The sequence below is a fragment of the Rhinolophus sinicus genome, linkage group LG06, assembly GCF_036562045.2.
Source record: "Rhinolophus sinicus isolate RSC01 linkage group LG06, ASM3656204v1, whole genome shotgun sequence".
NCBI lineage: Eukaryota > Metazoa > Chordata > Mammalia > Chiroptera > Rhinolophidae > Rhinolophus > Rhinolophus sinicus.
In genome coordinates this window covers 55,249,414-55,275,274 of record NC_133756.1, presented here as the reverse complement: position 1 = coordinate 55,275,274, position 25,861 = coordinate 55,249,414, and the positions used below count along the sequence as shown (strand labels likewise).

Sequence of the window (25,861 nt, the reverse complement as noted above, 5' to 3'; positions counted from 1 at the left end):
GCCAGCAACCTGCCAGCCAGATGAATGAGGCCATTTGAGATCCATCAGCCCCAGCTAACCCAATAGCTGATGCCAGACACATGAGAGAACCCAGGTCAGCAGGACTCCAGCACATGGAAAGACACATAGACAAATGGAAAAAAAATAAATGAATACGTTTTTAAGCCACTAAGTTTTCACAGCTAACACTAATTGATACACGAGCTAACAGACACTTGTTCTCAAGAAGTTTACAGTCCAATGGAGGAGACAAACTTTAATTACAAAATCTTACCAATATATATTCAGGAAAAGGAAGTGGTAATTAAGCCAGCCTCGCATGCTGGTCCCCAGTGACCCCCACTTCCTGCTAGTCACACCATGTGTAGTCTCCTTCCTCACTATACCAGGGTTGGTCTGCCTGACCGACAGCATATGGCAGAAGGGATGTTGTGTCGCTTCTGAGATTAGGGTACAAGAGACTTGCAGCTTCTGTTTTGAGCTTCTCTCTGTCTTCCTAACCATTCAATCTGGGAGAAGCCAGCTTCCATGTCCTAAGGATGCTCAGGCAGCCCATGGGGAAACCATGTGGCAAGGAACTCAGGTCTCCACCAACAGCCCAAGAGGCATTAAGTCCTACTAGCCACCAAGTGAGTGAGCTGGGAAGGGGATCCTCAGGCTCCAGATGATGGAAGCACAGGCTGACAGCTTGAATGTAACCTCTTGAGAGACTCTGACCTAGAACCATTCAGCTAAGATGCTTCCAAATTCTTGGTCCAAAGAAACTATGAGATAACAAATTTTGTTGGTTTAAGCTGGTAGCTTTGGCGATAAATTTTTACATAGCAGCAGATCACTAACAAAAGGATTTAATTAGATAAAGCAGGCAGAGGAGGTGGAATGTTCCAGAGAGAGGGAATAGCATGACCAAAGGTCCCAAGGTAGAAGGAAACACAGCATATTTGAGAACGGAAGGAAGAGCAACGGGCTGGAGTTCAGAGAGCAAGCCTGGAAACGTAAGGCTGAAAGGTCAGTGGGGACCAGTCCATTGGATGTGCCTTGTGGGTCTTATTAAGAAATGTGCCTTTAGGAGCAACAAGAAACCACATTATTATGGGACCGGCACTGAGGGTCCAAGAAAGCCCAGATTCTTTGACTAGTAAGAGGACGAGGACAGCAATACAATTCTAAGGTATGTTGTCCTTCTTTGGCCTTACTCACGAATTGTAACTATTAGATTTGGGAAAACGCTCTTAGAAACCAAGTTAGCTGTCTCCAGTGGGGTTTGCTTCTCATCTCCCTGGGACCCCCATCCAGATACCCTGGGGGTCAGTGGTGTGGTGGGGATGATGGGTGAGCATCAGAGGAGGAAGAGAGTATACAAAGTGTGGAAAAGAGAAAAGCGGCAGGAAGGAAAAGGGGACAGCAGAGAAAAAGGAAGGTGGCTGGAGAGAGAGAAGTGCAGTGTCTGGGAGGCGAGGGAGGGCGAAAGATGAAGAAGAAAGAAAGAGGGTGCAGATGCCACAGACAAGTCTAGGGAGTTTGCAAAATCTTTGCTTACAGAGAGTTAGATGTGTGAAGAGGGAGTATGAGGCTCTTAGAGACACTGGTGTTCAGAAAGCCTGAAAACTTTGGTCATGAAAGAGGATATGTGAAGGGTTCAAGAAACGGAATGGTGACTTGGATGGAAAATACAGATAGAGAGCAGAAGGAGCTAAGTGAGTTAGGAGAGCAGCTAACCCTGGGCTAGAAAGCCATCACGGCTCGGGGATTTGAACTGACTGCCGGGTGCTGGGCTGTGGCTCACAAGCCCTCATTCAGGGTTGCCCGTGGCTTCTGGAAGGGCTGCCAGCTTCAGGGAATTCTTCCCATCATAATAGCCGTCCCTTAAGGAAGAATAGTGAGATTCGCAGCTGGAATGCAGGTGATGTGTTTACCCAGGGGCCAGAGCTCAGTGGGCAAGTCAAGCTCTGCACCAAGGTATCTGATTAGCCCTGCTAGAATAAAGTCTCTCCAAACTAGTGGCTTTGGGGCTCACAAGTACCCTTCCAGAGGCACAGAAAGAGGTGGCAAACACCGGGCCCGCAGGGGAAAGGCTTCTCAAGCCCCAGCTGTGCCAAGCAGAGCAGAGCTATGCTTGCCCGGCGTCTAGGACTGGTCCCCCATCAGGTGCACAGGCAGAAAAAAGGGGCACAGTGCAGGGAAGGAGGCCACCTCTTGGCCAGCTTCTGGTGGTTCTCTACCTTTCACCCCCTGTCCCACCAGGAATGGACTTAGACTGTTTCAGAAATACTGAGACACCTGGACTCTTATTTCATTCCTTTGTGCATTTGGTCAAGCTGGCCTAACCTTTTTTGTCCAGTAAAAAGAGAATTTTTAAAAAGCACAACTTTCCCTCTAAATTGGCCTTCTTTTTTCTCTTTCTATTTCTAGTCCAGGGGCTCTTATGCTCCCTCCTTCTTGCTGTTCTAAGGGAGAATTAAGAGGAGGGCTGCCTGACAAGCATTCACCACTGTCAGTGCTAATCTGATGCCAACAGTTGTAGACATGCTTACACAGGGTCTCCCACACTGAGAAAGGAGTCTCTGTGTTCTGGGAGCCACTGCAAACACCTGCAGAGACGACAGCCCTGCTCCACTGAAGCGCAAGAGACACATTTTAAGACAGAGCATGTGACAGAATATCAGTGCCTGCTCAAAACCACTTCTCAGAGAGGCAGATTCATTGGCCTCTCTTTCCCTTGAGTGTGCTTTGAACAGACCGCAGACTGGGACGGTCAGAAGGAAGGGAAAAGAAATGTGGCTGTCACTCTTGGGATCAGAGAGCCCGTCTTATTGAAAGGATGAGGGAGACATGCCCTCCTGGGAAGGCCTGGGGCTGTCGCATATACCTGAGCACTTAGGAGTACTCCACTCCCCGAAGCCCAGACACCCCTGGTTCCTTTCTCCGCTGTGGCTTTGAACCAGATGCTCTTGGAAGGGAAAAAGCTCTAACTTCATCTGGGCTCCCTTCTCTAACCACAACGAGGACTATTTTCACGACATTATGGCACTTCTTCTAGTAATTCTTTTCATTGCCTTCTAATGTGCAATCAGTTCTCCTCCTGGTACTAAATTTGCGACCCCTGTTTTTACAAGGCTGAAACTTAAAAGCTGATGCCCCACAAGCTCCAACAGAAAGCATCTGGGTGTTCTAATCACTGCCAGCTCTTGCTGAAAAGCAAAACAGCCTGCCAACCTTCTCCTGAACACTGGGCACAGCCCTGGGAGGGGCGAGGGAGCCCCATGACCCCATGGTGTTTTTTTAAAAGATAGAAGCATGGAAGGAGAACTGACTCTGGGTGGTGAACACACAATGTGATATGTAGATGATGTATTACAGAATTGTACACCTGAAATCTATGTAACTTTACTAAACATTGTCACCCCAATAAACTTTAATAAAAAAAAAAATAGAAGCAATTCTAGCCAGTTCAGGTATGTCAGAAATTATTACAATGATTGTCACTACGTAAATATCAATGCAGTTTGTGAATAGGGTAAGTTATAAATGGTGACACTTAAAAAGATTAAAAGGGGAACTGAAACCAGTTTCTGTCAGTCAAAAGTTTCATTCAGCCAGTACAACATCAGAATTTGCAACTAGTATTTTCAAAGCTCTTCACATCTTCTGAGGGTAACAGGATGCTGGAGGGAGAATTTATGAACTGAAAACATGGAGATGAACAAGATCCTCACAGATCGCAAAGAACACACTGTTGGAGTTTAGGAAAGTGGTATGTGAAACTATGAGTGTTAGCAGCAAAACCAGACAAAGCCAGGTGAGGTATCTCGGAAGTGAAGATGGTTCTTGGATTCATCATACTGCTTGTCTTTGACACACGGAGGATTTAATTTAACATTAGTCATATCCATCAGAGCACAGACTGGGTTTAAAAGACCCCGGAGTAGGGGAGAAGTAGCTTGGTGACAGAACAGAGAAGTTTTTCCATTACCGAAGGTCATAGTGCAGGGGATAACTCTTGACTTACTCTTTTCTCCATTCACGTTCTACACAAGTGAGCAGTTTTTAAAAAGATGCTTATCTCCTTCCTTTATTTTAGCAGCCCCTGAAGTTCCGTTTCCTTCTTGAAACCTCTGACTCAATGGCTGGAGGAATGCTCCCCCCACCCCACCCCATCCTGTCTATGCATGCAACTTTCGTGACTCCCCCTTCACTCACCACCTCACAAAGCACACACAGTACGTTGCTTTAACACACTGTCATTTGCTTCTTTGTTTATTTTACATACGTGGGTCATCTGTTGGCTTAGGTAAAATTTAAATCTGGCTGAGTTGGTATGGCTAGTTTTTTCAGTGTTCCCAGAAGGACAATAGTATGTTATATCCATATAAACATGTAATATATTTTTTTCTTTTTGATAATAACATTTGGCTAATCATTAAAGTTTGTGGTGTGGTCACCTCTCAGCCTCAGGTCTGAATGATCTAGGATTGGAGACTGTCAGAACTATTACCATCATCGTCGTTTTAAAGCATGATCATTTATTCTGGATTATGCACACCTACTGTATTTGAATGATTGTTATTGCTTCTTATTGTGAATATTTTTTATTGTTTTCTTATTGTTTTATTACTAAAGTAACACAGAACACAGAAATTATGGAAGATAGAAAAACACCCTCTTGGTGTATATACTTTTAGCATATTTTTCAACGTATCGAGATTGATTTTCTTTCAACAATAGTGGTATGTTGTAATTTGTTTTAGAGCCTATTGTTTCACTTAGTAATTGTCATGAATATCTTTCTATATTACTATTCTTCTGTAATAGCGATTTTAATGGCTGAGTAGTATCCCATTATATAGATTTTATATAACCAATTCCCTATTATTGAACATTTATTTATCAAACACTTACATAAGCACTTAATATATGCTAGGCATAGCTATAAATTCTATATGGATATTAACAAACTTAACCTTTGTAATAACCCTATGAAGTAAGTACTATTATTATCCCCATTTTGCAGATGAGGCAAGGAGAGGTTAAAGAACTTGTCCAAGGTCATACCCATTTGAAAGTGATGGTGCCAGATTCAAACTTAGACAATTTGGCTCCAAGTCTGTGCTCCTAATCACCCACACTTTGCTTGCCTCCCTCTACCTCTACTGAAAAGTAAAGAACTTCCTTTACCTGGGAGAAAGCCTCCATCTACATAAGGCTGCTCTGGCCAAAAAGGGAACTGGTATCCCGTGAGTCACTATTATTTAGAATTAAGCTGAGACAACTGGCTAGAAGCATGTGGGTGGGATGGGCAGGGCTAGCTCCACAGCCTCAGGAAGGCAATCCAGGAAAGGCCACAGAGCCTAATCCAACCAGGCTGAGGACCAGATTACTCACCCTCTGGCAGAACCATGGAAAGCTGCCCCAGCCTTGCCAGAGCTACTTTAACTTCCTCACACCATACTGAGAAGGCCTTTCTTTGCATTCCATAGAAGCTGCTGCATCTGACCAAAGCCAGCCTCAGGAGGTTGGGGATAGGCAAGGTAGGAAGCCCCTGGCCCACAGCTGCAATGCTGAGCCCATGGAAACTGCGGACGGGCTGTGGGGTGATGCTGATCCAGCCTAAGAAGTGACTTTTGGGACTTTGGAGCTTAGGAGAATCCCCTGACTAACCTGCAGAGGCTCCAGGGTGGTTGTTTCCTGGGTGATTCTGGATCCTTACTCATCGTAGCCTGGAGACTGGGTTTTGGATTTGGCCGACTCCTTTCCTATTCTATCCCTCCCAGTAATAATCATGTGACGTCCTACCTACCGATGATAGTCGTTCTCTTTTAATTATTTAATTCTCACAACAGCACTGAGGTATGACAATAGTTAACAATATTTATCCTCATTCTAGTGATGAAGAAAGGGAGCCATGGAGAGGGTAGGTAACGTGACATAGGGGAAAGGGTGTCTGGTGTGGGCAACACCACAGGGCTGTGACCTTGACTTGAAACTGTACCTCAGAACAAACTACCACACTCTGGCCCTGAGAAGGTAGCTGTGGCTAGAACAGAAACACTAGTTGAGCCATCTTGCTCCCCTTATCCCATCACTTCTGAGAAGAGAAGTTCTGAAGAAACAATAGGAATTCGATGAGGGAGAGCGTTAAGGAATTTGATGACGGAAGCGGTAACAAGTTGTACTTTATATAAGCACCTTAGGCAACTGTTTGCAGGAGCTCAGAGAAGATTTATATGAAATAACATTCATACTTCCCTCCCTGGGAGGTCTGTCAGTGTGCCTTTATTCTGTCTTTTACAAAAGAACCCCAGAAGCACAGACACCACATCCAAAGTCAAGGTCACAGCATAAATGGCCCTGGGGAGCCGTGATTATCACTACAGCCCTAATACCTGCCCCTCTAAATGCTCATGATCACAACGCTTAGATACTGTACAGTTCAGGAAGTTCTCTCCACACGTAAACCCCACACCCTGACTTGCCACCCAAGTCAAGACTCTGCCCCTTCTCCTAGCTGGAAACAACCCTGGGTGGAGCCGGAGCCAACTTCCCAGTCTAGGAAGATTAATTTGATAACAGTCTGAAGAATACAGAAAAGATGCTTTAACTAAAAAGACGGGCAAAAACTGGCTTTCCTATCACTAAATGGCTATTGGGGTGTGTCTATGGAGTTTGGGTTTTTTTTGTTTTGTTTTTAGAAATGATGCATTGTTTTATCTGCTAACGTCCTTAAAGATTGATTAAGTGAGTCAAGAACTATAAAAGTGCAATATCCAATACGCTTTAAAAAATGAAAACAAAGAGTTGCTGCTATCCTAGTCTGAGCAACCGTAATGTTATTGCCTGGATTAATGCGGTAGCTTCCTCTCCAATCTATTTTCCCCGTTATGAGTCACTTAAAAGTGCACTAGATTAGGTCACGCTCCTGCCTAAAAACTTGCGATGACTTCCTATCACACCCAGAGAGTGTCCCAGCTCCTCACAGGGCATTCATGACGCAGCCCCGGCTCTGTAGAGGCAATGCAGCACAAAGGCTGAGCTCAGCTCCACAGCCACACCACCCAGCTGACACCCGGGCTCCCTCCCCTCAGCAGCTGTGTGATTTTGGCTAAGTGTGTCTACTTGTCTGTGTCTCAGTGTTCTCGGCTGTGAAAGGTGGATGGATAATAGTACCCACCTCATAGATGTCTGGCACTTAGGGAGCGCTCAGTAGCCACCAGCTGTTTTTCTTACGACTTTTGACCTCACCATTCTCCATTTCCCACACCCTCCAGCTCATTACACTCCCGTCACACCAACCTCTTCTCGACTTTGCCAATCTCATGCTTACATTTGGACCTTTGCTCTAGAGTGCCTGGAACTCTCTGCCTAGTCCCCCCCAACCCCACCCAAGCCTGTGAGCTGTTGGTTTCTTCTCATTTGGGGGTTTCAACTCAAGGTACCTCCTCAGAGAGGCCTTCCCTGACCACCCAATCTAAATTAGCCCCAAGTCACTCTCCAGCTCATTGACGTGGTCTATATCTATAACATTAGCCACAGGTGGCTCTTCAGCACTTGAAATGTGTCTCGGGTGAACTGAAGAATGGAATGTTTAATTTTATGTAATTTTAAAATTAAGTTAGACTTAAATTTAAATCACTATGTGTGGCTAATGGCTGCCATATTGGACAGTGTATCTCTCACCCCTTACCTGACTTTATCAACTTCAAAGCACTTACTGCTCCCTGAACTTCTCTTGCTGATTCATTGGCTGCTATTTATGGTCAGTCTCCCCAGCCAGAGTGTGAACTTAATGGAAATAGGGGGATCTTACCTGCCTGGTTCACCACTGTCTCCGCATGCCTAGGAAAGTGTCTGGATCTTTGCAGAGGCTCATGAAGATTTGTGGAATGAATGAATGAGCATATAAAAGTACTTTGTAAACCATAATGCATTATATAAATGTAATATATATTACCACTATGGACATACATAATTAGAAAGCCTGCTTAGGTGTTTCCCTTTTTACAAATCCCTACAGCACACACACATGCACGTGCGTGAACACACACGCACACACACACACAGCTGATCTCTAAAAACAGTTTTAAAACGTAGTTTTCCAGGTGGCCAGTTAGCTCAGTTGATTGGAGTGTGGTGCTAATAATACCAAGGTTGCTGGTTCAATCCCCACATGGGCCACTGTGAGCTGCACCCTCCTTAAAAAAATTTTTTTAAAAAGTAGTTTTCCTATTTTATAAATGTATTCTTCATTTCTCCAAATAAGATCCCTCATCACTCAGACTGTATGTATAATCAACGTCCACTCTGGCAACTAAAGGAGGGCTTGACCTGACCAAAATTCCATTTCCTGTAACTTCTGAGCAGCCCTATCGACTCTATGACACACCTGGGAGCGCTTCTGTCTGGCGCCAGCCTCCGCAGCCAGCCCTGGACCACAGGGAGCAGGATCCCTGCACTGGTCTCCAGCTCTGCTTGTCTGCTTCCCAGAGATCACAGCTCTGGGCTTAACTGGGATCAGGTCTGAAGCCTCTGAAATGCGTGGGTAGCCGCCACTCTGACTGTCATGAAAACATGAGTATTCCTAAGGGGAACTGCAGTATTCTTGAAATTAAAAACAAGGTGGGAGCAAGCCCTCTCCTTCCTGTGGGAGTAGCTGAATCAGAAGTGTGCTGAAATCTGATGCCCAGGGCTCCTGGGAGGGCTGCGACCTGGTGGGTTCAGTGCCACTGGCCGGTGTCCGGTTTCCAAAGAGGGCTGGGGCTGTTATCTGACCTCCAGTCTTAATGAAGTGTTTTGGCTTCCAATCTGCCTCCAAGAGAGCTCTGTGACTGGAGCCACAGAGTCAAATCAGGGACAGGGCACATTGTTGTCCCCACCGTGCCTAAGCCCAGGGACTCCAGGGGCATGGTGGCCAATGCCAGGTGGTTGGTCTGGGAAGCAGGTCAGCTCACTGTACAAAGCTGGCCATGGTCCTCTCCTGACCCTGAGCCCAAGCTGATAAATTGGGGGCACAGAGAGGAGACAGTCGGTCTGCAATTGTTGTTTGAAGACTTCTTTCTGGTCCATGTGCTTGGATTGCTTGTCAATACCCTCCCTCCTTACCTGCATACCTACACATCTACACCTAGACACACAGCTTCTTCCTGGAACCTCAAACAGAGTTCTTGGACCAAGTAAAGGAAGTGTTAGCAGGGGCTGCGGCTTCAGGAAGGGATTTATTGCAGTGTGTGGGTGTGCATGGGGGTCTCACGTGTCTTGGCCCCAAAACTTTCCACCATGAGAATTTCTCTCCTAAATTACAGGTGGGATGGGCCGTATCTTTAGGAGGGGTTAAAGCAGTGTGTCTCCTTTGTGGATAAAGCAGTGTGTCTACTCCTCACCCTACCCCAAACCATAGGTTCAGGTATGGCCTAGGTTCTTTAGCAACATTCACCAGCCCCTTCTCTGGGCCAGGACCCACCCTGTCCCTCAGGATGACTCAAGTGCTCTCAGTGGGGAAGGCATCTATCAGTTGGATGACTGGTGGCTCTGGGACACAGGAAGTGGCTCTTCCGCGTAAGGTACCCACTACCTGACTGGTGAGTTACCAGGAGAATATTGGGCCCCAGAGTAATCCTCTGTGTCCTGTGGGCCTGTAGACACTGAAAATAGAAACAGTTCTTCTGAAAGAGGCCCTGGCGGGGTGGGGGGCGGGACCAGGAAGTGGGCAAAGAAGGCCACCATGCCAAACAGGCTGCCAGCCACACTCCACTCTGTACTGCTCTGTCTGTACCACGTCTCTGTTGTCCTGATGGCTTTATATTGTATCGCTTTTTGTAAACATTCGTTAATTTTTATTTCTTTTTCAAAATATTATGCCTTTGTGAAGAAATGCCCCAGGCGAGGAATCTGTGGAGCTTTTCTCACTGCCCAGCCCACCTGACACTTGTGGGGAAATGGGTGTCCTGGGGGATGGCCCGTTGACTTCCATTCCAGCACTGGGAGCTTGTGACCATGGGGCATCCCATAACTTAGGGCTCTTCCTCCTTTCCCAAAGTCGCATTTTGCATCAGGTGAAGGGCCTTAGACCCCCTAAGAGAAGTTTAATAAAGGAGACAAATGACAGTGGAGAATGCACCTCATGAGCTCATGTCAAGGAGAGCGAAGGATCTCACAATGATAATTGTGTCTATGGTTTTTGAGCACCTGCATGTGCCAGGCCCTGTGCTTGGTGCTTCCCTGCCTCTATTGTGTTTAAGTCTCAAAGGCCAGTCCAAGAGGTGACTACTCTTTTTATCCCCGTTTTACAGTGGGGAAACTGAGGACCAGAGAGAGGTGAAGGAATTTGCCCAAGGTCACACAGCCTCAAGCGGCAGAGCCAGTCCTCAAGCCCATGTTTGGCTGAATCAGAAGGCTGTGCTTTTCCCCACCACCCCATCCATCTCCCACTGAGGGTTCCCCACAGCCCTGCTCCACGCCCGCCCGGGGCCAGGGACACAGCAGACATCTAGGCAGCCCCTGTTTCAAGATCTGCTTTCCTTCCCAAAAGGTCTGAGAATCAAAATCCTCTCCACTATTGTAATGTTTCTTCCTGTGGAATCTGCTGGAAGATCACTCTTGTGTCCATTTGTTCTCTACAGGAGACTTCTGTAAGGCAAAGATTATGAAAATATTTGCGGCCTAGGAGGGAGTACTTAGAGTCGTGCCAAGCACTGCTGGCTGTGTGAGGTGCCATGTTCCTCCTGGCTTCTGTTTGGATCTGTCTCCTGAGGAGGGGAAAGATGAAGAATCTAATGGAAGTTATATTTAGCTTTCCATGAGCCCATCAGGAATGCTCAAGCACAGTACAGAGTCAGACAGATAAATAGGTATTTAAGGATTTTGTAGTTCAGAGCATTCAGTGGGATCTGGAATCTGAGTTAAGTGCCCTTAGCACCTCCTGGAGTCTTGGGTGTACTCAGCCCCTGGGGTGGAGCAAGGGCTCCAGGTGCCAGTCAGAAAACCTGACATGGGGCCTGGCTCTGCCCTTGGCAGGTAGGCAGGCAGGTCCCCTGTCCCCCTGGGCTTGTTTCCTTACCTGTGAAATGGGTCGGGGCAGCAAGGTGAGTCAATCTTCGAGAAGCAGAGCAGCATCCAGGAGCCAGGCTGTGTGAGTTTGATTCCAAGTCCCCTTCATAAGAGAGAGAAGACTTTGGGCAAGTTCCGTCACCTTCCTGGGTCTCGGTTTCCTCATTTGTATTTTGTATGTGTGTGTGTGTGAGAGGATTAACTGGGTCTCTACATAATGTCCCTGGAGCAGTGCTTGGCTATTACGTAACAAGCACTCAATAAACATTGCTATTATTGTTTACAGCCCCTTCCTGCTCTCACATTTTATTAGTTAAACTGTGAGTCTTGGCAATTTTCCCTGAGAGATGATACTTTGGTTGAGCAGTGGGTTGAGAAGCTGGCTGGAGGGAAAGAAGGTTCTTCCTGGCTGGCTCATATATAATCACCTCAAGAGTTCCACTACCCACCTCTCCCTGCCCCTCCCAGCATAGCCCAGGTCCCCCGATCATAAGGTGCAGCTTTAATGCAATGATTTCACCTGTTTAAAAATCCCTGGGAGAGGCAGGGGGTGTACTTTCCCCAAGAGTGTCCTGGAAGTATGAACAAGAAGGAAGAAGATTGTATGGAGATTTGCCTCAGTTGCTAAAGCAAAACTCCTCAAGCTTTTTCTGTTCCTTTTCACTATTTTAAGTTTCTCTCCCCCTGAGGGAGATGCTTTGCAGGTGACACATTTGGGTTAAAAATCCCCATGTGTCAGAGGCAGAGAGATGGGGAAATTCAATTCAGAGCCCTAGCTTACCAGCTGGCCAGGGTGATTTCTTCTCTCTGAGGTTCAGTTTCTTCATCTGTAAAATGGAAATAATGATATTTATCATTAAGTATCAAGGGTTGTTAGAGAACTAAATATGACCATGTACATACAGCACAAAATAGGAGCTCGGAAGAGCTAGTTCCCCCTGCCCTGGCCTCCCCTCCATATCTATGCCTAAGAGAGTCCTCCGCTTGCCTGCCCACCTTCTGTCTCCAGCCGAAAGGGCAGGAGGCAAACCCCAGGTTCCCTTAGGTTGTGTGCGATTAGCTTTCAGAACAAGGCTTTAATCATCCTAGGAGTTCCCTTGCAGGTTAGAACCTGTGGGCTGTCACCAGGAGTGGATGCTGTTTAGGTGAAGCTATAAATAGGAAAGGAACAAAGAGGGAAAACTCAGCACACAGCTCCTCTCACCTGGCATTCAGCCACAGACTGGTGGCCTGGCTCTCCAGCCAAGGTCTCTGCTACCAGCTGAGCACAGTGGTGGTCACAGGCGGGCTTGGGAGACTGCCTCTCTTTATCAGGTGTCCTCCACTCTATTCAGGAAAGGGTCAGTAGGGATTAGGTGGCTGGGGCCACAGTCCTAAGTATACTAGCCTTCTTTTCTCTGGCGATGGAGGCCTTGGATGGCTAGGGGTGGGCTCGGAGGGACTGGGATGGTTGTGAAGGGGAGACAGGGAGGAGTAGGACACAATTGTGAACCTGGGTAGTCACTCCGGAGGCTGAAATTCTGAGCCCAAACCTAGTAGGAGCCCTGAGGCTCCCAAAACATTTGTCGTCTTCTGTCAGACCCTGGGTTTCTTTTGCATTCTCCTGAGCCTTGTCATTGCTGCTGCCGCCTTCTCTATCAGGGTCACGACAATCCCAACTGGTGCCTTTTTGCAGATTAGAAACAGTCACCTTTTCCCCCAGCAAATACAGTTCTGCGCCAGGACATATAGCTTAGCAAGTGGGTACACAGGCTGGATTTCAGCCCCCATTTGCTCCTATCAGCTGAGCAACCTTGTGTAGTGAACAACCTGTACAACTGTACATGGTGGCCCTCTTTTCCATTCTCTGCTTTAATGATCTGGATTGGCCACGCTGCTCTTGTTGCTGTGTCCTCTGAACTTGCTGTTCGTGCCTCCACTATAGCCTTTCCCATAGCAAGGCTAGCTTTTAATAGGTTACAAAAGATAGCCTGGAACTGTCAGTGTTTCCAGCCCACCTTTCAAGGAGTCCCACCAGGGCTGGGTCTGAGGACATTTGAAGACCTCCACAGCGTCTAATTCAACAGTATTCTTTCTGATGTTGTTCAGCACTTCAGGCCTAGTCCCATCACCTATAATAGTATGAATCCCCTGCAGATCTAAGGAGCTCCTATAGAGGCCGAGGGCAGTGTCCCCTCTATTAGCTATTCAAGAGGGTACACCTAGAGTCCTGGGGGCTCTGGCATTAGTCTGGGCCTCTTCACTTTTCCTCCCAGAAGGGCTGGCAGGTTGGCTTGTAAACAGCCCTCCTGAAGGCCTGCTCCGATCCCTCAGGATTCCTGAGGGGTACAGGAATGTGGATTTGTGGCCTCCCTCTCACCTGGACACCCATAAGTACAGTGTTCCCTCACCAGTGACCTGGCCTTTAGGGGTCAGGGTGGTCCGAAAACATGACATTTTATGATTCTAGCTCTCCCCCTCGCTAAACCCACGGTCTCTGCCAGAATATCTGGACCACCTGTTAGACGTGAATGGTTTGAAGCCAAGTTTCTGGTAGCTTTGCCAATTACCAGGAGAGGCCACTCCTTCTGAGATAGAGACAGAGGTGGGCTGATCCCTGGGTGGTCCTCGTGCTTCACCCTGAGAGGCAGAGGGAGGGGGAAACTGGCTTCAGACAGATTCATAGGTGCAAGGAAGAGCCAACTCTTGGTCACTGAGGTAACAACTAGGGGTGGAGAGAAGCTGTAAACCAGTAAAATAATCCTCAGGCTTTCTCTCTTTCCACAGTTAATAGCTGAATTTGCCACTGTAATCTGGTAAGTGTAGGGTGTCATAAAAACACTTTTAAGATCAGTGAAAGGGTGTTACAGGAGCACTTTTGAGGGGCAGTAACTCCTCTGTATAGAGCCAAGAAAGAAGTTGTGGGAGCATGATACCTGGGCTAAGGGAGGAGAGAGGGGTGGGCATTGTTGAGAGAAAAGAGGGAAGAAACTGTGAGCAGAGACATGGAGGCATGGAATAAAGTGATGAGTTTCGGGGAGCCATCCTGAGGAGTTTGGATTTCAACTTGTGGGTGGTAAGAAGCTCTTGAAGGGCTTTAAGTGACAGAAAGATGGGATGAAGCTTGCATTTTAGAAGGATCACTCAGGTGGCTGAGTGGAAGCCTGACGGGAGAAAGGCAGACTAGGAGATGGGCGAGCAGCGGGGAGGCTAAGGAGTACACACGAGGGAGGATGAGGACCTGTACTGGCGTGGCAGTGGGGAGAAGGAGAGCAGCACGCGAATCTTGAGACTATTTAGGCATAAGGTCCCCAGGACTGGTGAATGGCTGGCTGTGTGTATAATTGTACGGGGGCAGTGATGGAGAAACTGGGATCCAGCATGGCTCCCAGGCAACTATTTGGATGGAGGTGCCATCTGATATATAATACAAGAGAAGGGGGAGCTGGCGTTGGGGTTAGTTAGGTTTGGGATGTGCTAATTTGAACTGTCTGCACCAAAGTTAACATTTAGCAGACCATTTGGATATAAAAGTAAAGCTTGAAATGCAGATTGCATTAAAGCTATGGAAACACGTATGATGATGAGGGACAGTGAATCCAAGGACCTGGATCCGTCCACTTTCAAGATGGTTGGAGAAAGAGGACCCACAGGGAAGACAGACTGGAAGCTTTTGGAGAGGTAAGAGGAGAGTCAGGGGAAAATGGTGTCTCAGAGGTCAAGTGAGTAGAAGGATTCACAAAGGAGGAAGTGGTCACCTCTGTCAAATGTAACAGAAAAGGAATGACACGAGGTCTGAATTGTGTCCACCGGGCCGTGCACTATGCAAGTCATAATCAACCTCAAGGACAGCCATATCAGTGGGGGCGGGGGGCTGAGGCAGAGGCATGTGCAGAGAACTGCAGAGCTTTTGGAGACAGAAAGAAGAGAGATCAGATGGTAGATGGTAGAGGAGAGCCTGAAGTCAAGCGAGGTGTTTCAGATGAGGGAAACGCAAGCAGCTTAATAGGCTGAGCTGGAACCGCCAGCTAGAGGGAGAGGTTACAGACAGAGAGAAGAGAAAGAGGCCACTGACAGAGTGAGTCAGCCCATCAGTGGGGAGTCCCCCTGTCAGATGGAGCCAAGAACATACCATACGCGTTTACAGGGAGCAACAGGAGTGAGACCTGATCCTTGGTGCCTGGAGTGACATCGATTCTATTGCAGAGAAAGAGGGTGGGCAGCTGAAGTCTGATGGCCTCACGGTCTCAACTTCTAGTTGAAGTTGAGCTCAGCTGAAATGGAGATTGTGGATTTGTGGTGGGGTGAGCCTGCAGGGTTGTGGGAGTTTCTCTGAAGATCTTGGATGCTGCTAGCTCCCTGGGTGTAGGAAAGGAGAAGGTGGATGAATCAATCTAAGATCTGCTGAGTAAGTACAGCAGAAGGATGTGGGTTCAGGCTGGCAACAAACTAGCTCATATGGTCAACCATGGTTGCAAATGGGCAGGGAAGGAAGGAAGCTCAGGAGGAGCGATAGACCAGAAGATGAAGATGTGGGTGCATGAAAGGGTTGTGGGTGCAGAGGCCAGGAGCCATGAAGCCAGAGTGTGGGAGGGTGAGGGGATGTAGGCAGAAAGGGGCTACTGTCATGTATTATGTCAGGGGAAGCTCCGTTCCCTGTGGGGCCAGAGATTGGGCAGGTGACGTAGAGCACAGATGCAGGTTTCTGGAGTTGGGAGGTCAGTGTGTGCTTTGAGGCTGGGACGTTGGAGGTGTTGTCACAGGATAGGGGTGGGTGGCTTTGAGGATTGTAACAAGCTCCAGGGTGAATTAGGAGTGTCTGACAGCAGGGGAGTATAGTCCAGGGTTTCTCAAATGTGTTTTATCATAAGGACACATGGTATCTTGTTAAACACTGGGTTTCTGGATCTCCAGCTGGGTCTCTGCAATCCAGACATAGAGGAGAGGAGCCTGGGAATCTTCATGGTCAAGTTTCTCAGGTGATTCTTATAATCAAACAAGTTTGAGAATACGGATATCAGGAAGGGGTCAGCATCCAAGGGTGGACAAGGGGACTTCAGAAGAATGGATAAAGGAAAGTGTTGGAAGACGCCCTGAGAAGGAAGCAGGGAGAGTTGTGCCAGGTAAGAAGAGAGCTATGGAGAGGAGTAAAGGGGAAAATCTATGCCCACAGGGCTAATATTTTGGATGGTGAGTAAAGATTTTACCCAGAGAGCTCTACTACGAAAGAATTGTCGCAGACTCTACTTCTGGTGTCCTGAGGGAAGACTGAATAGCACGCCCTGGAACAACTGAGCATTGAATTAGTTGTGGGTCTGGGTTTGGATCCTCTCGTCTCTGAGGAGAGTCTCACCTATAAATAGTAGGGTGGTTGAAACTTGGATCAGCTCCTCAGCCTCTCTTTCCTCTAACTGGCTTTCCTTTTCCTGTGCATCTTTCTATGCCCTCATTGTCTGGTTCTCTTCCTGGCGGGGCCCAAGAGCAAATGGCGAGTACTTGTCTCAGTTTCAAACGCAGAGGTGCTTTATCAAGTTACCTCATCTCTGTTTCCAAACAGAGCCAGTAGAAATCTAACAGGAAGGAGTTGACACCATTCCCCAAACTGTATGGGCTTAGATAATCCTCCCTCGACTGGGAGGTCTCTTTTCACCCCTTGGTGATTCGTGCAGACCATTTCCGGATCCTGGAGCTGGCACCAGGCGGACACGTAAGGAGTTGACAGCCAGCAGTGTGGTGTGACTTAGAGGCACCAAGGACACCCTGCCAACCCCTTCCCCAATCACCTGAGTACGTCCCTCACCTGAAATTCCACAAGGAGCCAGGTAAGGTTGAAACAGCCAGGTGTGGAGAGAACCCAGACTTTAGAATCCCCGTCAGATCTATATTCCCGTCCTCTGACACTTTCTAGACACGTGACCTTGGACAACTTAACTTCACAGATCCACACCTTCTTCATCTGTATAGTAGAGAAAATAATACTTATTACCTCAAGGCACTGCTGTGAAGATTAAACAAGCAAAGTACACAGAGTGTCAATAATAGGTGCTCAAGGGACAGGCAGGGCCGATCGCCATAGGTCACTGTGGGCTGCACACGGCACTGAGAGCCCAGAGCAAATGGGTGATGGACAGTAAGGAACGGGGAGGAAGAGTCCCTGGAGCTATTGTTGACTAATTTCTGTCCCTAGTAGTTAACCAATTATCAGAGTCCATGTTTACAGAAACGTCTTACCTGTCCTGTATTTCACCTTTGTTACCAAAGGTGGTGCGTAGGTGTTCCTTAACAGTACACTCTGAATTAAGAAACAAAAACCACAAGTCTAATCATCTGGAACATAGTCTCCAACAAAGGCCAGTATGACTCATTTCAGAATATGTGAGAATTATTCACTAATTTCCTTCCACATGGCACATTTGTCACTGCCTGGTCACTCCGTGAAGAAGTACTCCTCTAACACCCTCAAGTTCGTAAGAGGTCACATGGGGAGCACACAGGGGTTCAAACTTCCTGGAAATGCTGACAACTGAGCAGTCTGCCTCCTGCTCCCATTAGGGTGATCCTTCAAGTGGAAGGTTAGGGCACCACATGGTTTTAAACTCCCTAAGCCTAGAACAGGAAAAAGGAATTTCTTTGCCCCAGGCTGGCCGGGGATGATGAGGATGAGACTGGCGCATTTCCCTGCTGGAGGGTTGCTGAGCCAGGGCAGGGCCTTTCCGACGAGTCACCTGGGAAGCTAGGTAGAATGTGGGTGAAAGTCAGTTGGTCTGGGGTAGAACTGAGGATGGAGCATTTCTGGCAAGCCCGCAGGGATGACAGGGCTGCCACTCCCAGACCACTCTTGGGTAGGAAGAACTCAAGGATAGGGAGTTTGGGCTTCGAGGCTCACATCTGTGAACCTGTCTGTGTGGTTTCTGGCCACGAGGGAAATGCAAATGTATGTGGAAGCCCCGACTGTAGTCCCCAACCCACTGGAAACTCCCACCCACCCCCACCCTGTGTCTGAAACTCCGCTCAAAAGTCCAGTTCACAAGTACCTATTGAATACCTGGCCCTGAGTTAACCCAGCTAGCTTGCTGCTTTTAAGTCATTTTTCTATTCCATGCCATGCTCAAGCAGTTTGGCCCAAACTCTCCTGCTCACTCTGAGAAACAGGGTTCACGCTGGGTAATGACAGAGGTAGTAGAGTCAGGGAGTTCCGTCCAAGGGACTGCACATCTTAGCTATGTGAATTTGGCTGGTTACGCTGCCTCTGTTTTTTCATCTGTAAAATGGGCTTAATAACCTTCATCTCTCTGGGTTGCTGGAAAAATGAACTGAGAGGCTGTGTATAAAGCTCTCGATCCAGTGCTGGTAAACATAGCTATTATTCAAATTTAGGTTGTGTTTCTTCCCCCAGAATCCTTGGTGCTCTGCCCCTCATTGCACATACCTGTACCAATGCTAAGGGTGCTTGTCTCTACTCTTACTACTTGGTAACCTCGGTACTGTCAACTAGGCCATTCGAAGGAGTTCCAAATGGTTACCACCCCAGAGGAATGCCCCACCTCAACCGAGAGAGAGAGAGAGAGAGAGAGAGAGAGAGAGAGAGAGTTGGGGAGGGAGGAAAGGGCCAAACTGATGGCCTCGTCTAGCCCTCCTACTTGCTGTCCCAGCTGCTCTTGCACTGGGGTTTAAGGTGTGTGGCAAGCACTTCATTACTGATAATGCAGTATCAGATTGTAAATCATTTATTTTTAACATAACTGGCAGGCACAGACTGTCTATCATAATACCACTTTCACACATTCCAAATGGCTGTTTAAAATTTTATTTTGACTTTTCATTATGGCATTTTTCAAGCCTATACCAAAGTAGAGATAATAGTGTAACAAATCCCAGCTTTAATAATTATCCGCATTTTAGCAACCAAAGGGTGTCTGACTGAAAGGAAGTTGTGGGATCGTACCTCATGCCCCGGGATCGCTCGCCCCCGGCACTCACATGGGAGTGAGCTGTACAACGTTCGTGTCTTGTTAGGAAAAAGGCTGAGAACTCTGGGTCATTCTGATCCGTTTCAGGTTGTCATCTCTTCTCTCTGGAGAATGGTAATGACCCCTACCTGGCAGGGATTGACTGAGCCTGAAAAGTGGGTGGCATAGTTGGAGCCGGACAAGTGGACAGTCCTTCCTTGGCTCCGGCCTGACCCCCAGTGCTCTTGAGTGGAAAATGAGGGAGGATCAGGCAGAGGCCGGAGGCTGCTGAGCTGGGGGCCGTGAGCGAGGCTGTGCTCAGGACCCTCCCACCACCTGCCTGCTCAGGTCGCCTGTCTCCTCCAGGGTGGCTGTGTTCTGGTTTGCAGAATGATGACTGTTGTAAAGATAAGAACCACAAACAACTGGAGAGAAAGGGACAGGACTGTGTGAACCCCACAGGGAGGGCGTCTGTCACATTTGTCTGTGAATTAGTTTAGCTCTAAAGTATGGAGGAGGCCATTTTCCTCACTCAGAAACAGCAGTGTGTGAATTGATGGAACGTTTCCCCCACTGGCACTACTACTACCAACCTCTTATCATTGCTATAGCACATTCCTTTTGAGAGCTGCAGTCACCACTTCCCAACCATGACATCCCACCCCAACTCAGGCAATGGAAAGAGGGTGAGATGTGGAATGAGGAGATCCAAATTTCTGTCTCTGTTGTTTAATTAGCTCAGTGATCTTGGGCAAATCCCTGAACCTCAATACCCTGATTCTGAAAAGCAGGATGATGATTTTACCCCAGAATTATTTTAAAACTCATACAAATACAATTAGTTTTTTCTTAGTTGGACTGGCTTTAGGCAAAACTGTGAAAAAGGTGAAGTGTTAGTTCAGCATTTTCTATCTTCTCCGTCTAAACCAGTCCCCCTTCTCCACTAACTCTTACAGATGCTGGCACTTCACCAACCAAGAAAATAGCCAATTAAATTAATATACATTAAAGGGCTGATAATTTAATCTCAAAAGAGGAACTAGTCAATACTTATCAAGTGCTCGCTGAGTGTCTGGCACCAAACCTATTTTGTGTAGTTCTCACAACAGCCCCATGAGGCATGTGGCTATCATCCCCCGTTTTACAGATGGGGAAACTGACGTGCAAGTAAGACACTGGTTAAAAGACACACAGCTAATCAGCAAAAACTGGGATTCAAATGCAGATGTGCCTAATTCTAAAAGTACTGCTCCTTGTTTATTTATGTGATCTTTTTGAGGCACTATAAACCTAGTGATTAAGAAGAGCACTGGTGTTGAGGTGAATGAGTGTTTTACACATTTTGGATATTAAACCCTTATCAGATGTATCATTGACAAAATCTTCTTCCATTCAGGAGGATGCCTTTTTGTTTTATGGATGGTTTCCTTTGCTGTGAAAACACTTTTTAGTTTGATGCAATCCCATATGTTTATTTTTCCTTTTACTTCCCTTGCCTGAGGGGATATATCAGTAAATATATTATGAAGGGTAATGTCTGCAAATTTACTTCCTATTTTTTCTTCTAGGAGTTTTATGGTTTGGGATGTTACATTTAAGTCTTTAATCCATTTTGGATTTATTCTTGTATTTGGCATAAGGAGATGGTGAAATAAGTCAGACAGAGAAAGACAAATATCATATGATCTCAGTTATATGTGGAACCTAAAGAACAGAATAAATGAGCAAACTAAACAGAAATAGTCTTAGAGATATAGAGGAAAGACTGATGGTTGCTAGATGGGAGGGGGGTGGGGATGAGGGAAAAGGTGAAGGGGATTAGAAAGCATAAATTGGTAGCCACAATATTGCCATGGGATATGAAAGAGAGTTTGGGGAATATAATCAATAATGTTGTAAAGATTTTGTAGGGTGTCAGATGGGCACATGTCTTATTAGGGAGCCCACTTCATGGATGGTGTAGATGCCTGACTACTGCAGTGTACACCTGAAGCTGAAGTTGAATAATAATGAATGTCAACCATAATTTTATATATATATATAGCCACAGGATGTGGAATACAGCATAGGGAATAGAGTCAATGGAATTGTAACAGCTATATATGATGTCAGAGGGATTATCACTTTGTGAGGGGTGTAAATGTCTATTACATTGTTTTGTACACACAAATCTGTGAAGTTTTTAGCAGCTGAGTATCCTGTGGACTCAGAAATAAATTGCTTTAAAAAAAAAATTTTGTTTTTTTATTACATCAAGTCTGAGCCAGATGGCCTGGGTTCAAAGCTCAGCACCTTTACATATCATTGTGTGCCCTGGGCAGGGACCATGACCTCATCTATAAAAGGGGATAAGAACAGTGCCACCTCATAGGATTATTGCTGGAATTCAATGAGTTAACATACATAAAGCTCATAGTAAGCGCTATGTAAATTATCTTTAATTACAAGAGCAATCAGTGCTCAGTGGAAAAAATTCATAAACAGTTTAAAATAACATGAAAGAAAAAGCAAAATCCCCTCTCGCTCACCTGTCAATTTCACCTCTCAAACAGTTTGATGGGAGGAAATTCTTTCAGACATTTTGACATGTAGATGCATAATCCCACATAAATATATGTTTGCTATTTTTACATTAATGGGGCAACTTGCTTTTTTCACTTAACAATACTTCACAGATATCGTTCTGTGTCAGTACCTAGAGAATTACCTCATTCTTATCAGTTACATAGCATGTGCCATGGTATATATGTGCTCTAATTTAGCCATCCCTCTGCCGATCAACACTTTTTTTTTTTTAATGCAAGCAATGATACCACAACTATCTTAGTGTGTACAGGTGAGTGAACATTTTTGTGAGACAGATTCCTAGAAGTAGAGTTGCTGGGCAAAGAGCACATTCAGAGCTAGTGTTGTATGAGGTCATCCATTAAGGATTAACAATGTTTTATAAAAGAAGAGGACTACAGAGAGAGAGCAATGCCTAGCACAAAGAAATGAGCAGCTAATGATGGAGGTTTAAGTGATAATGTTGCTAGGAAGATTTTAAGATGGTGGGTGAGTCCCACCCACATCTCACAAACCAAGGCTGAGGCCTACTTGTCTGGAAGACCAACAATCTCAAAGATTGAATGAGCACATCCAAGCAAGTTAGGTTTTCCTGTCAGTCTGGCTCCTCCTGTGTAAGGGAGCTGGTAGGCTTCATGTTCCCATCATTTCTTCCAACTATCCAGGTTCCTTCTTCTGTACTAGAACAGTGTTAGCCTGGCTCAACTCCACCTGCCACTGGGGCGGCCTACAGCATCTAAACTGAGCCCTTCCTGTCATAACTCAAGATGGCAGCCAGGTGACCATTGCACTAGTTTTACATACATTTGTTTCTTCTCTCTTCATTTCCATAGGAAAGCTTTTTTTTTTCCTTCAAAACGCTTCTGCTCCTTTATTTTCACCAGCATTAACAGTCTGTCCCACAATACTTTTACTCTCTGCCTTTGCATTCCCATGGCACGGGACCTCTGCTGCGGCGTCCTTCTCTCACTCCTTATCTGGTATGTTCTCCACAAGGATGACGCACTCACCTTCATATCTCCTCAGACTTGTGATGCTTTCCAGGGTAGGGCCTCAATGAATTTGTTGTTTAAGTGACATTTTTAATAATAAAAATAATACATGCTTACTGAAAAAAAGTAAATAAAAAGAACTGTGTAAATACGGAAATTAAAGTCATTTGGAATTCCATAATTATCCAGAACTATTTTGAAGTATTTTCCTCCAATTGTTGAATAAAGAAGTTACTTAATGCATAGCTGGTCATCAAATTAAGGAAGTAACTGTGGAATGAGGGTGTCAAGTTTGGTCCTGAAACGGGTGGTTCAAATGCAGACCATCAGGTTGAGGTGTGCTTTGAGTAGGAAGTGAGCCTGTGGTGTCAAGAACTCCATGTCTTTTTCAGTTACTTGTTCATTCACTTGGTAAGTATTTATTGAGGATCCATCCAGCTATAGTGCTCCTACAATGACTTCTCTAGATGATATGACTGAGTTTGCAGCCATCATATAGACATTTTGCAAGTTAAGTTGACTTCCCTGCATGGTAGATTGGGGATTCCCATGACCAAGTCCATGGCTAGCTATTCACAGGGCAGGCTCCCAAAAATGCTGCAAGATTTGCTGCTGTCGTCCATGTAAGAGCTGCCAGCTCTTTGTATCAGTGGCTTGTCACATATGAACTTCAGGGAATTCTCAGTCTGCAATTGTTCAAGGTTAGATTTTCTGTTTGGTCTTTATCAATTATAACTTAAATATCTGTTGTTCCTTGTTACCATTTAGGTCTGGGAACAGCTGGAATTTTTTTTAAAACTTTTATTTATTTATTTTTTAAGTGTGTTTTTCCAGGACCCATCAGCTCCAAGTCAAGTAGTTGTTTCAATCTAGTTGGGGGTGGGGGGGCAGCTCACACTGGCCCATAAGGGGATCGAACCAGCAACCCTGGTGTTACGAGCATCGCACTCTAACCAACTGAGCTAACTGGCCACCCTGAAAGCTGGAATTTTTAAAGTTATTCTTCCTTCAAGTGCATTTTACCCTGCCCCAGCTGTCTGTTAACTAGCGATGGAGTGGGACTCAACAAATTACTTTGCATCAGGAGGGGATCGACTTGAGGTTGAATGCTCCCTGACAAAGCTTCTCTCCCTGCCCAATAGTCATCAACTCCATATCACTGGTTATATTGTCTTTTCATATGTCCCTTTGGCTGAAGCGGCCCAGGGTTTTGCTGTTTAAACATTAATGGGGAAGCTGAATGTAGACTTGAAGAAATTTGAATCCTAAAATTATTTATATCACTGCCCACATCCATGGCATTATATTTATTTAGCTGATAGGGAGCTCTATGATATAATAGAAAGATGAAAGGATGAATGATCTAAAAGCTTGGAGTTCATTCATTCATTCATTCATTCATTCATTCAATAAATGTATATTGACTGCCAATAAGTGCCAGGCCTCAAACTAAGAACAAAACAAAAGCAAAACCAGACATGGATCTTAGAGTCTGTAGAACAACAGAAATAACAGAAATAAATGTGTAATTATGAACTGTGACAAATTTCAGGAAGAAAAAGAGGCTGCAAGGCACATATAACTGAGGTATGTGATCTGTTCTGGGTTTCAGGGAAGGTTTCCCAGAGAACAGGACTTCTGAGCTGGGATTGGTTATTTAGTTTGGTGCCTCAGTCTTCTCATTGGTAAAATGGGGATCATTCCACCTCCATAACTCACAGAGACATTGTGGGAAAAGTGATCATGAACATGAAAGGTTTAGAAAAATGCTCAGTACACCTAAAAGTGAGTGTCGCTCTCCAGCCAGAGGCAGCTGTTCCCTGCCTTCTTCATCTGTCATCAAGCCAGGCATTACTCAGGCATTTACACTGCAGACCTTTGATCATTTTCCTTTACCCTGCCAGGCAGCTGGGGTTGGATAGACCTGGGGTTAACCTTGCTTCTGCCTTGACATCTAGTGTGAATTTCGGTAAGTTCCTTAATTGCTAAAACTCACTGTTGTCATTTGTGAAGTGGGGTGCAATAATAGTGCCAGCTCATGGCTTAAAGCTTGTAAAGCACTTAGCAGATTGTGTGTGGCTGGTCGTTATTCCTAAACCAATTGTAGCTACTGTTATTGTCATCGTTATCATTGCTAATTATTAACTCTTGCCAATTAGTCCTTGGTAATAACTTTGGTCATTTTAGTCCTTCCATTCCCACTGTCAAAGCCCTTGTCATGTGACAATTGCTAGTCTTGTAATCAGTGTCCTTCCTGCCTTGGCTCTCACATCTCTAGTTCATTCTACAAAGCTTCTAGAATGAACTTCCTAAAATAACAGTGCTTTGCATATATCACCTCTTTTCTTTGATGTTGTCATTGAAAAAAATATTTGCAGCTCATATCACAAAGAGCTGAGCTTCCTAATATGGAAGGAGGTCCTAGAAAATTGATACTAAAACAACTTACAAATGGATAGAAAAATGGAAGTACAAATTCCAAAAAGAAAAACACAAATGGCTATTAAACATGAAAAGATGAGCAGCCTCAGTTATTATAAGAGAAATGCAAATTTAAATTGCACTAAAATTCATATTTTACTTATCAGGTTGACAAAAACTCAAAAGTTTAATGACACATTCTTGCCAGCATGGGTAAATAGGCATTTTCTTACATTGCTGGGGAATCGAAATTGGTTCAATCCCTATAGAAGGCAATTTGGTGTTACTTAACAAAATTACAAAAGCATATACCCTTGACTCAGCAATTTTACCTCTGGAAATTTATCTTACAGGTATACTTGCACATATCAATGATATATGTACATGATTATTCCCTGTAATGTTGTTTGTAGTAGGAAATGATTGGAAATAATCTAAATGTCCATCAATAGGGCACTGATTGAATAAATTGTGATACATCTCTTCAAAGGAATACCATGCACCAATATGGAAAAATCTCCAAGGCATAGTAAGTGAAAAAAAAGCAAAGTGTAGAACTGTAGGAATAGTATGTTACTTTTTGTGTAGGGATGGGGGAGAACACACACACTGAAAGAAACTCTGGTACGCATATACAATATTAATAGCAGTAGATATCTGTGGTGGGAGGGGCACTGGGCAAATAGGGGACAGAGTTAAGAAGAAGACTTTTCACTGTATACTATTATATTTATATTTTAGTTTGTGAACCATGCAAATATTCCCTAATCAAAAGATTGTATTAAAATATTCCTATTATTCATCCATTAATGTATTGAGCACCTACTATGTGCTAGGCTCTGGGGATAAAGGTAGTTGTGGTATGGTAGAAAGTCCACTGAACTTTGGTTAAAATACCTGATTCTGCTTTGGCTA

At 45.5% G+C, this 25,861-nt stretch overlaps 1 protein-coding gene and 1 long non-coding RNA gene across 2 annotated transcripts in view; one reads left to right on the top strand and one right to left on the bottom strand.

Moving 5' to 3' along the window:
* The window catches only part of BCAR3 (BCAR3 adaptor protein, NSP family member), a 184,827-nt gene that overhangs the window by 55,180 nt on the left and 103,786 nt on the right, over positions 1–25,861 (top strand). The window lies entirely within an intron of this gene.
* LOC141572391 (uncharacterized) lies at positions 10,856–12,327 on the bottom strand. Its single transcript, XR_012497753.1, has 3 exons — positions 12,245–12,327; positions 11,822–11,867; positions 10,856–11,143 (listed from the first exon to the last, which is right to left on the bottom strand). It is a non-coding gene; the product is annotated as an uncharacterized LOC141572391 (long non-coding RNA).